Source organism: Sus scrofa, chromosome 12, assembly GCF_054392235.1.
Source record: "Sus scrofa isolate SSC_HxYL_T2T_F1_AM1 chromosome 12, Sscrofa_HxYL_maternal_Yorkshire_Landrace_v2.0, whole genome shotgun sequence".
Lineage (NCBI taxonomy): Eukaryota > Metazoa > Chordata > Mammalia > Artiodactyla > Suidae > Sus > Sus scrofa.
In genome coordinates, this window is record NC_139394.1 from 66339412 (window position 1) to 66350343 (window position 10932).

Genomic DNA, 10932 nt, shown 5'->3' on the forward strand with positions numbered 1-10932 from the left:
CTTGTGCTCCAAAGGCTGAAGGGCCAGCCGGACTGCAGGGCAAATGCCTCTCCAGGAAAGCTTTGAAAACAAGAACTAAACCTTAACAGCCTGTCTCGGGCCCTGGACGCTTCACCTGTCCTCTCAGGGCACCCCAAGCCTTCCTACTCCCGTGTGGCCCCAGACGCCTGGGAGCACCGGGCTCCCTGACACCAGCCACCACCCTGCCAAGTGGCTGCTCCCTCTACCCAGCAGAGCGCCCCGCAGGGAGGCTCTGGAGGTTTCCGGCATGGGCTCCCAGAAACCCTAACAGCACGGTTTCCTGCAGAGCCCGAAGAGAAGCCCAGGCGGCAGGGCTGTGGTGACTAACTCCTGGCTTTTTGTTCTTGTTCCTTCGCATAGAAATCACACCGTGGTTTGTAACAAATTCGGTTTCTATTCCCGCCCCCGAAATGCAAAGCAGAACACAATAGGGAGTGTACCTGTTCTCCTAGCGGATAGCAGCCCGAACGCCGGGAGCCCTGGTGCAGGGCCAGGCTCTGTCTGCAGCCCTGCAGTGGCGAGCCCTGCCATGCCCAGCTCGTGACCTCAGGACCACGCCGAGACCACGCCGTGCAGCCTGCGCGCCTCACGTTTGCGAAGCATTCCTGGATTCCTCATGCGCTCCCCGTGACTCAGCATCCGCCTCATTTGAACTAAAGCTGTTTTAAACCCAGGACACCTGGAAAGCTGCCTCAGCTAAGACGTCCTGCTTGGATCCCCCCGCAGACCCGGGGTCGCTGGCAGGGAGTCCACCCTGCAACGTGAATCACCATTTAAAATCAGGATTTCACCTAAAACCGTGGCAGACACGCATGGTTCCCCATCCAGGATCTATTTCCCCTTATTTTTTGGTTATGAATCCTGATTTTAGACAGGGCAGAGATGTACCAGCTAAAAGACTACATTTCCCAGCCTCCCTTGTGGCAAAGGAAGACCGTGGGATTCCCCATAAGGTGGAAGTGGAGTGTTTTTTGTCACTTCCCTCCTCTCGGCTTCCTCCTTGGGAACTAGGATGAGTGGCTGGCGCTCCAGCAGCCACCCTGATCTACGAGTTCACCTTGACGATGGAAAGCACGTGCTGGGATGATGCAGGAGGAAGGGAAGAAGCCCGAGTCTCCTTGGTGACTCCACGAAGCCAGGAAACTACAGCTGAACTACCTGCCTCCTGACTTTGTTTCTATGTGGCTAAAAAAAAAACAGTCAGCTGCTTCCTTACGTGAACCACCGTACTGGTGGGTGTTTTCTCTTTCACGTAGCGGATCTAGTCCTGAGACACTGCTTCTCCTGAAAAATCACAGTATCTAGTAAGCTGGATATTTACTTTATAACAAGTCTGTAACAGCGTTATTGAGCTGTAACTCACACACCACACAATCCCTCCTTTGCAGGGGAGCCCAGAGCCGAGCCGCCAGCCCCGCCGTTCACTTCCAGGACAATTTCGCCGCCCTGGCAGGGACCTTATTCCGGAGCAGTCACGCCTCGCTCCCCCGCCGCCTGGCACAACCCACCCTCTGTCTCCGGGTGACATCTCCTGCCTGTGGCCACCCCTCCTGCTCGGCACGGCACTTTCCGGGCTGCTCCACGCGGCTCCTCTCCACGGCGGGCTGGTCTCTTGCCTCCGGATTCCTCCACATCCGGGCACTCCTGCTGGGCTGCCACCAGCTGGACTGAGTCCCAGCCCAGGCCAGACGGGGTGCAGCTCCCCGACCTCCCAGCTGGGCCCCTCACCAGGCTCATGCGGGTGGCCGATGCCATCGCACTTGCAAGCCTGTCTCCCCGCAGATGAAGGGACCGAGGACAGCCCAGCTCCTCCGCGCCCTCTGCGGCTGGCTGGTGTCCCCTCACAGGGCAGGAGGGAGGCAGGTGCTCAGGGCCTCTCTTCCCCCCCATCACGTCACACACTGAGAGCTGTGTGATAGATGGGGATTTGAGTCTCTGTTCAATGCCATTAACGGATGGCACAAGAAGTGGCAGCTTTAGGGCAGTTCCAAAATGTTTTCTTTCATTATTTTTATGATCCGGGAACCGCCCCACACAAGAGAGCTGGAATCCTCTGGTCTTGATCCTCGGGAGGAAACTGTGACAGGAGAGGGGCAGGCGTCCTCCCCGCTTTCCAAACGAGACCGGGCTCCGCTGGACTGCGGACTGGCCCAGAGTCCCCACCAGGGCCCGGCCCACCCCGTGCTGCTCCGAGGGTCTGTCGCACAGAACAGCGGGAAACGAGCATTCAATCATCGTCGTCTTCAAGGTCTGGGCACCCCCAGATCCGTGACCAAGGGCAGGGGGGGGTTACACCCTCCAGAAACTTCTTGAGGGTCCGCGGGGCCGGGAGGCAGGCAGAGGGCCCACCCTGGCGCCCAGCCCTCCTGGGAGCTGTGCCAAGGCCTCTCGGGGGAAGTGAAAGCCTTGGTTCAGCCTGAGCCAGGCGTCCCGTCCCCTCTGAGCCTCGGCCCAGGCAGCTGAGTCTCGTGGCGGGACTAGCACTACCCCCTCTGCCTCTTCCGTCCGGTCTCTCCTGGGCAGATGGACGGCCACCTTGTCTCGGGCTGGCGATCTGGGCCAGGCTTGTTGGGATGTAGCCGTACAAACCAGTGCTTTGCAATTTTTCCTTCCCAAGCCTGAGAAATGCCAACAGCTGGCTGCTTTGTCCTCTTTGGGAGGCCGCGGAACGCTCCCAGGTGGGGGTGGGGCAGCGCTTAGGCGGCTGATGCCGCTCGATGCTGAGCCCAGCTGTCGCCCATCTTGTCACCTGCAGGGCATAAACCCAAGGTGGGAGAGGGGAAAACAACCCCGCTTGGGCCCAACCTTAGAGGAGGCGCCCGGTGGGCAAGGCCGAGTGGGAGAGAAAGGCTGACTGGGACCTGGTCCCCCCAGGATCTCGGGGCGCCGATGCTGGGAAACACGGACCGTGGCCGCGAATGCAGGAGTGCAGAGTGTGACTGCGGGGGAAGAGCTGTCCGTTGCAGGGCATGAAGGAAGGCTTCCTGGAGGAGGTGCCCTTGGAGCTGGTCCGGAAGTTGGGGGGAGGGGTTCCGCAGGGTATTCTGGAATGAAGAAGGAGCTTAAGCCAGAGCAAGCGCCGACTCCTACTGAGAAAGGACTGTGGGAGAGAAACTGGGGGGCAAGAAAATCCTGGGGAACAGGGGCAGTGAAGCAGCTCCTGGGCTCACACACGCGGCTCTCAGAGGGCGCACCTTTCACCCGCTCCTGGTTCAGACAAGATTCAGACCCGCGGATGCTCACCTGCCGGGGGAGCCAGTGGTGAGCCCGGCTCAGCATTGCCTTTCTCCCCGGGACCCAGGACCCAGCCATGACCAGGCCTGGAGGCCTCCACGGGCAGCGGGTGGTCAGCAGAGCGCCTCCTGTGGCCTCTCGAGTGGCCCGGGCCTCCTCATGGTGGTGGCCGGAGCCAACAGCAGTGTCCCAGGAGGGCTGGGTGGGGAGTCCCTGGGCCTGGTGGCAGTGCAGCCGGACTCAGGGACGGAGCACAGACCACCTCTTCATGTCAGAAGCTGCGAGTCCGGGATTTTGGAAGACACCGAGGTTGCACGCCCGGGCTGCACGCACGCGGCTCTCAGGTGTTGCTGAGTCTCTGCGCGCTGCTGTCAGTGTGGACAGGGTGCCTTGTGTCTCCTGGCCTTTGCTGACCGTGTGAACACATACAGGTGAGGCTGGGCTGCTCCTTTGGCGCCGCAAGGATGGCAGAGGCTGCAGGACTGGGAGTGACTGCTATTCCGGATGTTGCTGCAGAAGGTGGGGGATGGGGCACAGGTGAGCCCCCAGGAGCGGGGCTCTGGGAAGCACCCTGATCAGAGCAGGAGGCCCAAGTCCTGCCTGCTGCTGGCGGTGGGCACATCCTGGAGCCCTGGAGGCCTGGGGCCCTCGTCAGCTCTAAGATGCTCAGTGTTTCCTGAGCGACGCGGGTCCTTGGCCCCAGAGGTACCCACGTGCTCGCGTTTGGGTCTGTTAGACCCTGGGGGCGTCACGAAGCGGGGTCCTGGGCACAGGCGGGGAAACCGAGGCTCTCCTGGCCCCTTGCTGGGGCGCCACCCTGAGGCGGGAGGAGGGTGTTGGGAGAGTCCCCCAGGCACCAGACCCGGCGTGGGGTGAACAGACATCAACCCGGCAACCTCACTGGACCCCTGAGCCGGAGGAAGCTGCGTCCCAGTGAATTGATTCACAGGGAGGAAGAGGCGTGTGCGGGGCACTCACCTCCTCCCGCCTCGCACGCGCCCTCCCGGCCCCAGAGCAGCGGATCCACAGCCCAGAGACGTGTGGCAGGATGGGGAGGGCGTTTCTCCCTGGGGCGGTGGCACAGGGCAGGTAAGTGCGCCCCCCACCACCTTAGGGCTTTCCGCCAGAACCTGTGACCGTGGCTGCCTCAGGACTGGCTCTACATCAGGGCCGTGGCGGGTGGACGGCTGTGCCCTGCTTTTTCTCTCTTCTTCCCCAAGATATGTTTGGCAACTGCGTCTGAGGCCTCCAGCTGCACCTGGGCACAGCGTGTCCCCGTGGACACCAGAGGTTGCCAGATAAGCATGGGGTGAACTCGGATCCGCACCAGCTGACACGAAACCTCCCTTGACACGGCCAAGTTACGTCACCCGGACCAGCAGGTGCCCCCAGACAGCACGGGGCCTGGGAGGGACTCCGCCTCTGCTGGCACCTCCGCTCCGTGGCCCTGCTTTCCTGCTTCCCCGAGGTTCCCTGCAAGATTCTGCTGGAAGAGGCAGTTCTAAGAGGGGAGGGGTGCAAACCACCCGGCTGCCACCCAGTCACACTGCTGGACGGGAGAGGACGCGGCTCAGAGAGGGGACAGCATTGCTCAGGGTCCCCGCCCGTCTGCACAGACCCAAGAGGCACCCCCCACCCCAGCTCAACTCCTTCCATCTGACCGACTCTGACCTGGCTGCGGGCACCCTGGCTGCGGGCAGACTGCACCTGGCAGAGTTGTCTCCCAGAGAGACCAGCAGGGTGTCCATTGTCCGTAGGGGCCCCATCCTTCCCCCAGGCCCCCTGTCCAGTCTTTCCAGAACCCAGGACTCTGGGTTCCTGATTCGCTCCTCCCCCAGGTGCCAAGCTGGGACAGTGGTAACAGCCGCGCTCCCAGCACGGAGCCTGACTTCCCGAATCTCTGAGCGAGCGGCTCAGACACACCTGTGTGAGCTCCCGGTCCCCTTTCCCGGCCTTGGGGGAGGGGGGTCCTCAAACGAGTGGGAGGAAGGAAGGGAGGGAGGGCGGGGGTGGGGACAGTCAGAAGGCTCAAGGGGCAGACGCCTGCTCCTTCCAGGCTGGGAAACTGAGGCCCAAGAACCCACCACCATGCTCCAGGACGTGCGCAAGAAGCCGCCTCCGACACCTCTGCCTCCTTGCCCCCGACCCAGGCTGTTTGGGGTCAGCAGGGGAGGTGGGCTCCAAGTGGGCTTGAGGCCCCAGAGCTTCGCCCACCTCCGCAGCTGCCTGGACCCTCGGTCCGTCCGTTTGTGTGAAAATGGGAAAGACGGCCCCCACCTCCCCGGCAGTTGGGAAATTCAACTCCAGGCACAGGTCGCAGGTCGTGCCAGACCCTGCAGCCCCCCGCCTGAGTCCTGGTCTTGGCTGGCATCATGGTCACCACCCTGAAAGGCCTGATGCTGCCTGACCTGGCACCACCCAGCCGCCCTGGGAGCAGATCTTACAGCCTCGCACTCAACAGGGCCGGCGGTGGGGGGCCGCTGCCGTCAGGGTCCGGCAGGAGTCAGGGCGCTCACAGGAGGGTGTGTGAGGCTGACTGGTGACACACCAGAGGAAACATGCCCCAGGGCTGGCACCACCCCGGGCCTGAAAGGCAAGAGGAAGGGGCAGACCCTGGAGCCCAGGAAGAGCAGTCACACAGCCCACCTGGCAGGGAGAGGCCCCCCACTCCCTCCTCCTGCTGGTCAAAGCCGGAGGGCACCCAGAGCAGGGGGCTCCCAGCAGGCCAGCCCTGGGGGCCCGGGAGGGGCAGCAGCCGGCTGTCACCTGCTCCTGGCTCTGGGGGTCCTTTAACTTCACTGCCTGCTGGAGCAGGTGGCTTTGCCCAGCTGCCAAGGCCCTGGCTTGACCTTCTCTACCCCCTCTCCTTCTCCCCCTCAAGCTCCTGTTTGGAATCTGAAAAGGTAACTGGAAGGCAGCTGCTGCCAAATTGCCCCCTGGGCTCAGAGAGGGGAGGAAGCTGTGAGGCTGAGCTCTCACCCGCCACTGAGCGACAGAGCAGGCAGGGGCTGCAAACACCCCCCAGGCCCCCTGGACCCGGCTTCCACTGCCGCCCCCACCAATGCACCTGAGGCTGAGTGCGGATACAGGACGTCCATTTGCCCAGGTATATTTTCAGAACCTCAGTCGTTCCTATTCTCGGCGCTCAGGCCTCTTTTCCAGCTTTTCCAGCTGCTTCGGATAAATGATCAAAGCTGGAAGTCCAGCTAGACAGGGGTGGCTCCAGGCCGGGGCCTATATTCCCTTCACACAGAGGGTGGGGCTCACTCCTGCCTTTGCTCACCTCCACGGTGTCCAGTCCCAGCTCAGAGTGCAGACCAGATGCTCCGGGCAGAGGTGGCCCCTGGGGTGTGAGTGTGGGGACCCCCCTCTTCCAGGGCACAGGTGACCACAGCATGAACCAGCCTGCACGGCTCTGGGCCTTTGCACGACATCCCCAGCCTTGCCCTGCCTCGGGTCCCCCATCCCACATTCACAAGCTGATCTTGGTCGATGTCTCCAAGAGCCCCCCACCCCCAGGGCTACCATGTACAGCTGTGTGGGCCGTGCACTGCCCAAAGCATCACGCCCAGGGCTCCAGTGGTTGAAAGGCAGCCCCCACTCTGCCCTCCAATCCTGCATCTCTGGATGGCATCCACCTGCAGGGGGTGCATTTTTACCTTTGTACACTGGCACCTGTGGGCAGATGGCAGCCCCTGGCATGGGTGGGCTGTGCCCTCACGCTCTCCCCCTGGCACCAGGCAGCTCTGCGTTCCCCTCATTCACACGTGACCTTCCCTCTCACCTCTGCGTGACCTGGGCTCCAAATGGACGGACAGATCACCCCCACCCCCTCAAGATGACTCTCTGCCCCCCAGCCCCCACCCCCGGCCTCCGGCCTTATCCACCCCCTCCAAGGGTTCTAGGCCCGAGCACCCTCGAGGTTTTCAGGAGGATGCACTTCCACTGGCTCCTGAGAGCTCCCCCACCTACTCCAGGCCCAGGAGGTGCAGCTCAGACCCCGACAGGGCCCTCCCCCACCCCTGCTTCTCCCAGGGGCTGTTTGCCAGGGGTGGGCCCTGCAGGTCCCCGACAAGCTCAGAATGCCTGCGCGCCTGTCCCTGAGCAGAGGGCCTGTGTAAACACCCCCATCCAGACCTCAGACACCCACGTGCACGCAGCTGTGCTCATGCAAGTGTGCTCATGCAGGTGTGTACCCAGGGCCTAGTCCTTCCTTGCCTTCGGGGAAGGGCGTCTATGGATAAACCTGGCGTTTGTGGGTCGTGGGGGAGGTCAAGCCGCCTCTGTACCTGCCTCTGGGCCCCGCCCAGTGACGAGGCACCGTCTGTTGCAGCAGCTCGTCCCGGGTGGTCTTCCAGGGCCTGAGGACCCTGGGGGGCGGCGCAGGCAGGGGAGTGAGACGGGGCGAGGCCGCATCACTGGGCTCCCCTCGGCCATCCGCTGCTGGCAGCCTCTCCCCGCCCAGGAGGACGTTCCTGGCCTTCGGCTTCTTTGAAACCCCCTAGGTCCTCCCTTCACGTCTGGCCTTTCCTTTGTCGGCCGAGGTGAGCCCTCTCTCCTCGAGCTGTGGGGACATAAGGAGAAGATAGGGCAATACAGCTGTCCCCAGCCAGGCTGCTCCCAGGGACAGAAGAATCGCCCACAGACTGCGCTCCAGGGAAGCCCCTCGGGTGTGGACACAACCTAACCTAAACTTTCCGGCCACAAGGGTGGCCTGGGAAGGTCCAAGCGGAACTGTCCACCCCCAGGAGGCGACTTGAGAAACCGCCCAGGCGGCCTTGGCCGCGGTCATGCCGGTCCAGTCACAGCGCCGAAGCCAGAGGCCCCGAAAGAAGGAACGGCCAAGCTGGACTTCAGCAAAATCAAACCTGGGCCGAAGACCACGGGAGGACAGAGGTGGGCTCAGCCGGAGGGAGGTGTGCACGGAACACACGGGACCAAGTTCTTTTTCTCAGTGCGACTGGGCGGCTGTAAGAGCAGCGTCACTGGGCGGCTTCCGACGGCAGGGCCTCATGGCTCACGGGCCGGAGGCTGGAAATCTGAGGTCGAGGGCCATGCGGCCGCGTGAAATCGGGGCCACAGGCCTCTCCCTGTGCCCTCCCGCCCTGGAAGCGCCGGGGAGCGGGCTGGGGTCTCTGTCAGAAGCACCCGATCACCATGAGGGCCCCACCACCGTGACCTCAGCATCCCCCCTCTGCTGCCATCACCTTAAAGTCAGGGCTCGACATACGAATTGTGGGGGGAGAGGGGGCCATGGAAACAGCCAGACCATAACAAACTCTTATGCAAAACACACAAGGACTCTTGGCGTCCTCGTCGTGGCGCAGTGGTTAACGAACGCGATGAGTATCCATGAGGTTGCGGGTTCGATCCCTGGCCTCGCTCAGTGGGTGAAGGATCTGGTGTTGCCGTGAGCTGCGGTGTAGGTCGCAGACACGGCTCGGGTCCCGCATTGCGGCGGCTGTGGCGTAGGCTGGCGGCAACAGCTCCGATTCAACCCCTAGCCTGGGAACCTTGGGGGCAGCCCCCCGCCAAAAAAGACAACAAATATATACATACAAATACTCTTAAAATGCAACAAGAAACCAAACCGACTAAGAAGCGGGCCAGTGATCTTAACAGACACGCCCTCAGAGGAGACAGCGTGAAGGCCACCGTGAAAAGTTGCTCCACGTTATAGGTCGTCAGGTAAACGCAGATTGAAACGCCTGCGAGACCAGCAAACTCCGGAACCCGGATGCCCCGCGCACTGGCGGGGACGTGGGGCCCCAGAAGCGCATGTTCACCGCCAGGGGTGCGCGACACGGGGCCGCCGCCTGGGGGGACAGATGGGCGTTTTCTCGCAGTTAAACACGCTCTTGGCCACAGGAGCAGCTCGGCTCCCCTGATCCTTGGCACTCACCCCCTAGAGCTGAAAACGTGGTGCTGACGCTGACACTCGGAGCTGGGGTGTCCTCACAGTCTCTCTGGGAGGGGCAGCCCTTGGCCAGCGCCCAGAGGCCAGCGCCCAGAGGCCAGCACCCACAGGCCAGCGCCCAGAGGCCAGCGCCCAGAGGCAGGTGGAATGCGTGCTGCTGCTGCACCCGTTTTGCGGACGAGGCTCAGGGTGTGGGGACACTTGCTTGTCCAAGGGCACACACAGCACCCAGAAGCAGGATCTGAACCCTGAGCCAAGGGCGGAGGGGCTGCATGTGGGGTGTGCCGTGGCCCAAGCAGCCCCCGTCTGGCCCTGAGCAGGGACAGGGGCCTGGCCAGCCGTCAGCGCTGACGTTGACAACTGCACTCATGTTCCTGCACCCAGGGAGCCTTTCACTGAGTCTCTTGGCACCGCCCAGCCTTGAGATGATGGCAATGAGCCCCAGGCCGGGTATCGGCTGTGGGGGAGGTGAAGCTTTGGCACCAAGGCTCACGGCGCACGGCCCCCCTCCCCCTCCCTCCCTCCCCGCTGTGCTCCCCCCGCAGCCAGGGTCAGACAGTGCTCTGGGGGGGCCCTCTCTGGCCCCTGAGCTGGGAACTCCATCCAGCCAGCAGTTGCAGGGGGCTCATCCCTGTCCAGACTGAGACCGGCTTTCCCTCCTACCCCATCCCCACAGCCTGAGCAGACGCACCGTTTGCCCCCTGAGGCATAGACACCGTGAGAGTCCTGCTCCCCCCAGGACAGAGCTGAGCCAGGACTCCAACCTGGAGTCCCGACTCCAAGGCCTGGCCCCTTCTTCCCCGCTGGGGCCTCTGAGAGGGGCGGTCAGGAGATGGAGGGCCAGGGAGAGTGGGTAGGGACCTGGCCCTGGGGGCCTGGCTGCTCAGCTCAGTGTCTTCAGCTGTAAAATGGAAATACTTGTTCACAGATTTCAGAGCAGCGCTAATCCCAACATCCAAAAACGGAGACAAGCCAGGGTCCATCGGCCGATGCTGGGTGAACAAGGCGTGGTCAGGGCAACAGTGGCTCCACTGAGCCCCAGAAAGAAGGAAGCCCGGATGCCAGGAGAAGGAGCCTGGCAAACACAGTGTCAGTGAGAGATGCCAGTCACGGGGGCCACCGACTGTATGATTGCGTTGACATGAAATACCCAGAACAGGCAAACCCACTTAAAGAGAGAGCCGGCTGCCGCGGGCAGGGCACTGGGAGAGGGGCCTAAGCGGGGCCGGTGTCCCTCGAAGACGATGAATGGTCTAAAACGGATCACGCTGGTGGCTGCCCAGCTCCGTGAATATACCAAAAGCTGTTGATTTGCACACTTTAAGTGGGTGGATTGTGTGGCTTGGGACTTACTTCTCTCTAGAGCTGTTATGAAATGGAAATGCTGTTAATAACACCTGCCTCTTGGTGATGAAATGAGGCGACACAGGCACCAGGCCTGGCACACAGCGACCCTCGGCCGGAGCACCTGCAGGCTCGCGGCTGGGTGTGGTCCAGCGGCGGCAGCAGCCCTGCATTTCTAGCAGGGTCTTGGGCTGCCCCGGTGCCTCAGCATCCAGGTTTTAGCAGCTGCCCAGGTGGGTCCTGGGCAGGTAAATTTGGAAAGCACCAAACATCTAGGATACCTCTGCCATCACACCAGGGCACACTCTCAAACTGAGAGAGCCCATCAGAATCCCGGAGGCTGGGGCCCACCTGCAGACTTTCTGATGATTCTAGGCTCTGGGGCTGCCCTGAGAATATGCATCCTAACGCCTCCC

At 62.5% G+C, this 10932-nt stretch overlaps 2 long non-coding RNA genes across 3 annotated transcripts; one reads left to right on the forward strand and one right to left on the reverse strand.

The window, feature by feature from the left end:
- The first annotated feature begins 393 nt into the window (after positions 1–393).
- LOC106505263 (uncharacterized) lies at positions 394–8550 on the forward strand. The gene is made up of 5 exons (XR_014822075.1): positions 394–1325; positions 1410–2269; positions 2896–3686; positions 6137–6361; positions 8004–8550. It is a non-coding gene; the product is annotated as an uncharacterized LOC106505263 (long non-coding RNA).
- LOC146398436 (uncharacterized) lies at positions 1322–7819 on the reverse strand. 2 transcript variants are annotated; one of them, XR_014822088.1, is made up of 3 exons: positions 7545–7819; positions 3265–3765; positions 1322–3065 (listed from the first exon to the last, which is right to left on the reverse strand). It is a non-coding gene; the product is annotated as an uncharacterized LOC146398436 (long non-coding RNA). The 2 variants fall into 2 exon arrangements; XR_014822087.1 differs by lacking the exon at positions 7545–7819 and having other exon boundaries at positions 3265–3956.
- Positions 8551–10932: the final 2382 nt, after the last annotated feature.